Below are 8,937 nucleotides of genomic sequence, written 5' to 3' on the forward strand. Positions count from 1 at the left end.
CCTAGCACAGTGCCTGGGGCAGATCCATTTTGTAAAAAAAATGAATCTTTCTGTTTCAACCCTGAAGCTGGCCCCATCTCCTTGGCAACACCTCCTATGACAAGAGGCAGACTCCTTGGCCTTTCTGTTTCAAAGTTCACCTGGTTTAAGAAAAAACAGTCACATTCTGGTTTCTTCCATGGGGCTGTTTCTGTTCCTAGTTCGGTTCCGCAGCAGGTAGGACTGCTGGCCTGAGAAACAGCCTGCCCATTGGGCTCAGAGTCGCCCAGGTTCTGCTAATGACTCATCCTTCATTCGCCACCCCACAGACTCATCTTGCAGTTTCCTCATTGCTGTTTCGGGACATAAAAAATGCTTTAAACATGCATGAAGTATCAGACAAAAGTTGCAGCTAAGAGAGAGAGGGACTGACAATAAACAGGTGCCATTTCCAACACATTAATTATTGAAGCTTTGATGTTTCGCTCCACTAGCTCTCCCGATGGTGCATGTAGCTGACAGGGCATTTCCAGATCACGTCCTGGTCATGGGACCCTGTGGGGCACTGACCCTGTGGGGCAGCGACCCCGACAGGAGGGGAGACCACAAAGTTGAGTGGAAACACACACTCCGGAGCCCCGGGTCACGGGGAGACTCCAGTGCTCTCACCTTCCAGCTGTCCACCTGCTTCCTGATGCTGGGATGGGGATGAAATTACACAGAGTGCGTAGGAAGCTCCCAGCCCAGGGCCGGGCACGGAGCAGGCTATCAACAAATATGAAATCACTTATCTACGATATCTCTAAGTCCATGTCACAATTACGTAAAGAGCATCATTTAAAAAAAAAAATCCTCACCCGAGGATTTTTATTTATTTTCGGTTAATCCTTACTCGAGGACATTTTTCCATTGATTCTTAGAGAGAGTGGGAGGGAAAGAGGGAGGGGGAGAGAGAGAGAGAAACATCGATGTGAGAGAGACACATGGATTGGTTGCCTCCTGCACGCATCCCAGCTGGGGCCAGGGATCAAACCTGCAACCCAAGTACTGGCTCTTGACCAGGAATTGAACCCAAGGCCCTTCAGCGAGAGGGCTGACAATCTAACCACTGGGCTACACTGGCCCCGGCCTGAGGATTTTCCCCCCATTGATTTTTAGAAAGAGTGGAAGGGAGGGGGTGGGAAGAGCAAGAGAGAAAGAAAGAGAGAGACAGAGATTGGCTGCTTCCCGCATGCATCCCAACCAGGGCTGCGGATCACACCTGCTACTGAGGTATGTGCCCTTGGCCAGGAATAGAACCTGTGACTCTTTGGTGCGCAGTCTGACACCCTAATCACTGAGCCACACCGGCTGGGCAAGAGCATCATTTTTAAAGTCCGTTTTCCTCTATACATGTTGAAACATTAGGACAACTCTGTTTAAATATATTAAAGCATACACATTAAACACTTTCTGTTTCAATTATTTATATAAGAAGATTAATAACCAACAACCAAGCATCCAGTACCTACCACCCAGCTTTAGAAAGGAAGCCGCCTGTCCACAGCCCCCCACGCCCTCCTGGCTCAGGCCAGTGCGGCCCTGACTCGACATTCCCTTTCATTCTCCTGCTCCCCCATGCTCCCCCGCCACGTAGAAGACCAGAGTCACTGTCACGATCACCGCACGCTAGGCTAATACTAGTAAAACGAGGGCAAGGCTCCCAGCCACTCCCAGCGTGGGCCGTCAATCCGCAACACCAATCGGAGAGCACAGGAAGGCCTGCATTTCTGGAAAAATGTTACCTAATTTCTCCGACTTTTTATTTCACCATCTATGAGATGTGATTAACAACAAGGTTGCAGGTTGGATCCCGGGTCAGGGCACATACGAAGATTAACCAATGGATGCATCCATAAGTGGAATAACAAATGGATGATTCTCTCTCTTTCCCTCTCAAATCAACAAATAAAAGTTTTTTAAAAGGGAAGGCCTGCATTTCTGGAAAAATGTTACCTAATTTCTCCGACTTTTTATTTCACCATCTATGAGATGTGATTATTAATCTTGCTTTTTTTCTTGTCTCTACAGCAGTTTATGAAGATACATTACGGTGGGTAGAATTATAAAGCAGTTTGAACTCCTCGGAAGCAAGACACTCTATTAGCCCGTGGGATTTTATAATCACCGGTATTATAAGGTGCGCTCGCATTGAACTGCAGTGGGAAAGCCCGTTCTCACAAATATATGTAGATTGAAAGGAACCTCGGTATGGCTGGGGCAGAAGCAATTGAAATGTAAATTGCGTTTCAGATGGCTTGTTAAATCTTATGTTTGGTTCTGCTGGGAGAAAAAAAAATAGCAGATTTGGGAATGCTGACAGGAGCGCCGAGCCCCTCTCTGAGCTGGTGACCCGGAGTGAGAGGCAAGGGGTTGAGTCACAGCAGCACGGGGCCTGGGAAACAGCAGAAACCTGAGGACTCGGAGAAGGCCGTTTCGGAGAAAATGGACCCACAGCCAGAAGGATCCGGACAGAAGACAGCCTGGAGGGAGCGTGCCGGAGGGCACCGAGGCAGCCAATGGCGAGAGAACACACCCTGTGACCACCGGCCGGCTGCCAGGAAAATGGGGAGCAGCGTCCCTAGAAGGAGGATTCATACCATGTCTGCGGACCCAGGGAAGTCCAAGTGGAGATGTAAATATTGACTGAGGCTTGGACAATCCAAGGCCAGCCTGAGATTAGATAAAAGAGATAAAAGAGAAATAGCTCAGTCTTTGCCTGGGGTGCCGGGTAGATGAGGACAAAGGGGCCCTGGGCTGGAGTTATTGGAATGAGATACAGAGTGAGGTTGACCCAGAGCCCACTTACTGTTAGCTGCCCTGAGCCGAGGGGACAAGGAGACTGTCCTTGTGTGGCCTAACCAAACACCGTGGACCCTAAGATCTCTAGTCACACTCCCCAGAAGAGTGTTTTTGCCCCATAATAAGTGGAAGATGGCCTGTGGTGGAGCGAGGGCTGTGGCAGAGGAGCCAGGCTCTGGTGTCAAAGAAGAGCCAGGAAAGACACCCAACTCGGACCGCGGGTAGTTCCAGCTTGACGTCACACACGCAGCAAAATCGCGGGGATGTTCCAGAAGCTCTACCTCAGGGCCATGGCGGGTGACCGTAAAGCTGTGCGGGTGAGGTCATTCGAGACCCTTCCCGGTAATTCTGTTGTAATTGAGTGTCTATCACCAATAGAAATCTTCAAAATGTCAGAATGAATCTCTGCAGCCACCTGGAAGGTTGGGTATATGTAGTCACAGTTTGGCCTAGATGTTGACATCATTCTCAAGCCACCCTTGGACCTTGTCCCAGAGGAAGTCGGCTTCCTCCCCTCGTCGGACCATCTGTGGAGTGGCAGGTGCTTTTTGATTTATATCGGCAATGAACATCTTGGCTCCGAACAAGACTTTCCTGGTATGCATATAGATAGGTTTAGATTTTTAAATATATTTAATTGTATGTAGCCACCCCATGCTGATTCCTGGTTCCCAGCACTGCTTCAACTCTGCAAAGTGCAGTGTCAAAATCTAACTTCCTTATTTATGCCCTAGCCGGTTTGGCTCAGTGGATAGAGCGTCGGCCTGTGGACTCAAGGGTCCCAAGTTCGATTCCCGTCAAGGGCATGTTCCTTGGTTGCGGGCACATACCCAGTGGGGAGTGTGCAGAAGGCAGCTTATCGATGTTTCTCTCTCATTGATGTTTCTGACTCTCTATCCCTCTCCCTTTCTCTCTGTAAAAAATCAATAAAATATATTTAAAAAAATCTAACTTCCTTATTTATATAAGAAAACAAGGTTGGATCTAGAACTTACCTGCCTAGAGTGTCCAAAGGCTTCTAATGATGTTGGTGTAAACTGGAAACCAGTTCTAAGATGTCCAGAGCATACTCTGATGCTAGTCAATAAATTCCTAGTAAATGTCAAAGAGAAACGTCCTGGGAAGAACCAGCCTGGACTCCACACTGGGCCATTTCAAAGATGCTCACCCTGTCCGGTAATCCCCCCCTCTGCATGTGTGCTACGCCTACTTTGCCTGTCCCCAGCCCGGTGGCTCTGTATCTCCCAGTCTGGTCCCTGGTGCCTTTACCATGAAGCCCAGGTTGCAGGACAAAGCCTGGTCTTGCTTCCCAACACCCCACAGGACTGCAGTAGTACCAGGTTTTATGCTCGTCGTTTTTGCCAAAGTACATGCTCAATAAATGACTGTGAAAACCCTGTCAGCCAGGGAAACGGAATCACGGTTTTCTGCACGTATCTACATACAGGGAGAGGGAGAGAGAGATGGAAACATCAATGATGAGAGAGAATCATTGATCGGCTGCCTCCTGCACGCCCCCTATTGGGGATTGAGCCTGCAAGCCAGACATGTGCCCTTGGCCGGAAATGAACTGGGGATCCTTCAGTTCACAGGCTGACACTCTATCCACTGCTCAAAATGTCAGAATGAATCTCTGCATCCACCTGCAAGGTTGGGTATATGTAATCACAGTTTGGCCTAGATGTTGGCATCATTCTCAAGCCACCCTTGGACCTTGTCCCAGAGGTCTTTTTACACTTACCCTGCTCCCAGTTTTTTTTAAAAAAGATTTTTTAATCTTTATTATTATTTTTTAAAAATATATTTTATTGATTTTTTACAGAGAGGAAGGGAGAGGGATAGAGAGTTAGAAACATCGATGAGTTCACTTTTTTTTTAACCTTTTTTCCTGTCTTTTTTCTTCTTTTTCTCTCTTATTTATTTTTCCCTTTTTAAAGGTATCCTCTTTATCTACTTTGTTATTATTCTAATCTGTTGTTTTGCTCATATATCTAATTTTCCTCTTCGCTTTTCCTACCAATTTTTTTGTTTCTTTGCACTACCCAATTTTTTTCTCTCCCTTATCTTTTTCTCCAGCTTTTTCACCTTTTAACTTTTTCTTATTCTGCATTCTCCTCTATTTTCCCTTTCAAATTGTTTTATTGTCTTCATTTCTTCACTCCCTCCTTTACTTTAAACTATTTTATTCCCCCTATTCCTTTCATTCTTTTTTAAAAATATAATTTATTGATTTTTTTACAGAGAGGAAGGGAGAGGGATAGAGAGTTAGAAACATCAATGAGAGAGAAGCATCAATCAGCTGCCTCCTGCACACCCCCTACTGGGAATGTGCCCACAACCAAGGTACATGCCCTTGACTGGAATCGAACCTGGGACCCTTTAGTCCTCAGGCCGACACTCTATCCACTGAGTCAAACCGGTTAGGGCTAATCTTTATTTTTTATTGTGAAAGCACACACACAAATAAGTGCACAAAGCAAAAACACATTAGAGTCGAATCACATCAGAAAACAATGACCAGAAGGTGAAGAAACAGAATAGGGTGGGTATCGCAAAGCCCCTCCCATGTTCCCGCCCTACCCCATCCCTCTCCCTCCAGCATTCGGTGTGACCTGCGCCTGCACCTGTGTGTGCGCGCGCACATTGGTGATGGAGACCCCAAGCTCCAGCTGGGCCCGGCCACTCTGCCCGTTGGAGGCCCCTGAGCACTTGGGCTCGATGGAACCTCCAGCTGAAATGGGCTCCGCACCAAGGCCTGGAGCTGGAACACGACCCACTGGCTGGCCGGGCGGGAGACAAAGCCTCACACATCCTTTTCAGTTCCTCTGGCTGACTGTTCCCTTCTGCTTTGTTGTTATTCTGTTGACTGCAACTGAGGGTTGAAACTGTGCATCTAGGACTTCCCCGGGAAGCCTGCCGATGCCAGGAGGGCCTGGCCGAGTCTCGCTGTCACCTTTCAGCTTCCCGAGCCCGCTCCTCTCTGCATCGGGAGGGAGTTTGGTATGTTCAGAGCCGCGATGTGTTACCTACCCACGGAGTGAGCATGAGACGTCAGGCGGGGAAAAGGCTGGCCTCTCTCACGCCAACCAATGAATTCAGCGCTCAGCCTCTATCCCCCACAAAAGCATACTAAGAAGGTAACAGCACTTACTTATGTGCAACTCGATTGATTTAAATGTAATACTTCCAGTTGGTGAACATTTAGCTTTGACTGGTCTGCAGAGCGAGTCTCAAAAGTGTTTGTGGGATGAATGAATGAACCAACACAAGGCTGAAGGGTCCTGCTGCTTCGCTGCCAGGGGTCCCCGCGCCTGCACTGGGCAGGGCCCGGAGCTCCCAGCTCCTAGCAAGTGGACTGTAACAGGAACAAGGCTCATCCTCAGGGCACTTCCTTTCCTCACAGCCCGCCTCCTTGTGTGGCTGAGGGCTCACTCAGGAGGCACCCACTCTCCATGGCTGATGGCCTGGGACTGAAGATGGGGACCTGCTTACGCATTCGGTGCCACCGACTGGAGACATACAATTAAGAGAGCAGAAGCCAGAAACCCCAGCTACGAGAAAGAACCCAGTGAGTAAAGACCCAAACACGTAGGAGACTGAATTTCCAGCAGCCACCGGGATACTCCTAGGTCCTCAGAGGCCTCCCTCCTTGTGTTGTGCTGCTGATAGGAATTATTGAGAACATAGAGCTGAAGCCCACGGATACGCTGCCTAAGCAAGTTTTCAAGTCAAGCCCGGAGCTACCCTGGCGATGACGCCGGCTCTGACCCAGCAGGCAGGTGTGGGGGTGAGAGGAGCCAGGTGGGTGAGGCTGGCCTTGCGCTGTGGGAAGTGCCCATAGCCTTCCTTTTCCAGATCAAACCTGAGGACACGTCCTTCGCCCAGTTCTACAGCAGGACTTAGCCACGGCCGTTAGGGCCTGCCGTGCTCAGGGCAAGGAGGGAGCTCCCGGGGGGCTGGTGTTTGTTCCAGCAGGACTTAGGAACGGAGCGTTTTGCCAAACAAAATGGGCATACATCCCAGCTCTCCGGCCAAGGACAGCTTATTTAGGGAAAACCTTCCAACATTCAACTTTTCCTAAAGGGGCCGGAAAAACAACAACAAAACCCAGGTTTGCTGCCTCGTATTTGGGTCGTGGAGGAAAAACTCAGCTGGCTCTTTACAGCTCCCACTAGGGGGCGCCGAAGTGCAGCCTACAGGCTCTGAAAGGCGGCTGAACCTTCCCTCCCATGGGACACAGGTGGGCCCCACCGGGGACAGCCGCCCCACTCGGTGAGAAATCCAACACAAACTGTGGAGCAGAGCCCGGGGGGGGGGAGGGGTTTCTGTCAGTGGAAGGGGCGCCAGCTGTCCTCGGACGAGGATTCCACTGCCCCCTCTTCCCATAATCTGCTTTTCTCATCCTAACAATGAGGCCTCTTCATAATCCAGGAGCCGGGACTCTTGCACATGCCTTTGGAATGGAGCAGCCTTCAGCAAAAAGAGATTAAAAGTTCATTTTGTTCTCTTGTGCACCGAACACTACTCCAGCCAATGAGCTAACCAGCGTGTGGAATCGCGAGCTGTCAGCTGGAACTCAAGAGGTAAAGTAGAAAGAGAGAGAGAGTCGGTTTCCATCCACACCGCCATAAATGTCACTTTCAGCGCTTTCCCAATAACCTGCTTCCCCTCTCTTCCCCCTGCTAAGTCCATGAGGGCAGCACAGTGCCTGGCATCTAGTAGCCACTCAATCAATAAGGGCTCGCCGATTGAATAAACCCTTATTCAATGTAAGAGGGTGCTAAGATACGGGTTTCAGATGGAAAGTTCCGAGGCAGCACAAACAGAGGAGAGTAGATGGGGTGAAGGGTCATGAAGGAGTGGGAGCCTGGGCACGAGGGGGCAGGTTCAGCCTGAGGAGGAGCGGCCTCCATGCTGGCGGGGACCCCGGAGAGTGGACCCAGAGGCGGGCATGAGCGTGCAGGACGCTCACCTGGGCAGGGCGCCTGCAGCAGTGTGAGCGCTGAGGTCAGAGCACGCCTACCTGTGGGCGGCTCCCCAAAGAATTACAGCAAAAAGCCAAAGAGAGCGGCTGAACCTTCCCTCCCATGGGACACAGGTGGGCCCCACCGGGGACAGCCGCCCCACTCGGTGAGAAATCCAACACAAACTGTGGAGCAGAGCCCGGGGGGGGGGAGGGGTTTCTGTCAGTGGAAGGGGCGCCAGCTGTCCTCGGACGAGGATTCCACTGCCCCCTCTTCCCATAATCTGCTTTTCTCATCCTAACAATGAGGCCTCTTCATAATCCAGGAGCCGGGACTCTTGCACATGCCTTTGGAATGGAGCAGCCTTCAGCAAAAAGAGATTAAAAGTTCATTTTGTTCTCTTGTGCACCGAACACTACTCCAGCCAATGAGCTAACCAGCGTGTGGAATCGCGAGCTGTCAGCTGGAACTCAAGAGGTAAAAAAGTAGAAAAGAGAGAGAAAGGAGGGACTTACTTGGTGGGAGCAGAGTGAGGGGCTGAGAGGTCAGGATGAGGCCCCTGGAGGCCCCGGGCGCCCCAGGCATCCTCTACCAGCTGCCCGGTGGGAAGCGCCTCTCGGGCTGTCGTCCCTTCCAGAACCCTTCCCGGACTCAGGCTCCCTGTTACTCTGTTTCTGCAACTTATCTATGGGTGGTTCAGCTCTTTCACTCATCCTTGCACTGATAGTTATTGTTTTAAAACATGAGGATAACCTATAATCAGCTCCTCCCGGAGCGTAAGCATCTCGAGGCGTTGGGCCGTGCGTGGTCCTCTCTGCCCACCGCGCAGCACCGCGGACCCCGAGCCTCGCTCCACACCCAGGAGGTGGAGGAGGCGGTGGACCCCTCTGCCCTCCTACCACAGAGCACTGCGCTCAGCACCCAGACGGGGCACGGAACTGATTGAGGAAGTGGAAACGGATTTCTTCCTGCTGGCTCATTTATTCATGTATGCACATATTTATTTTTAAAGAAAGAGAAGGGGGAGGAGCAGGCAGCCTCTTTCTAGTTCTTCTCTGATAAGAGGGGTTCCCAGGAGACATCTGAATAGAAACTGATAAAGCTCTATTTATTTTATTTTCTCTTTTGTTAAGCCTCACCCGAGGATATTTTT

General features: G+C 50.3%; 1 protein-coding gene across 1 annotated transcript in view; it reads right to left on the reverse strand.

Annotated features, from left to right (window-relative positions):
* The window catches only part of HIPK2 (homeodomain interacting protein kinase 2), a 122,462-nt gene that overhangs the window by 52,210 nt on the left and 61,315 nt on the right, over positions 1–8,937 (reverse strand). The gene's annotated exons all lie outside the window — the stretch shown is intronic.

The sequence above is a fragment of the Myotis brandtii genome, unplaced genomic scaffold (genome assembly GCF_000412655.1).
Source record: "Myotis brandtii unplaced genomic scaffold, ASM41265v1 scaffold455, whole genome shotgun sequence".
Classification (NCBI taxonomy): Eukaryota; Metazoa; Chordata; class Mammalia; order Chiroptera; family Vespertilionidae; genus Myotis; species Myotis brandtii.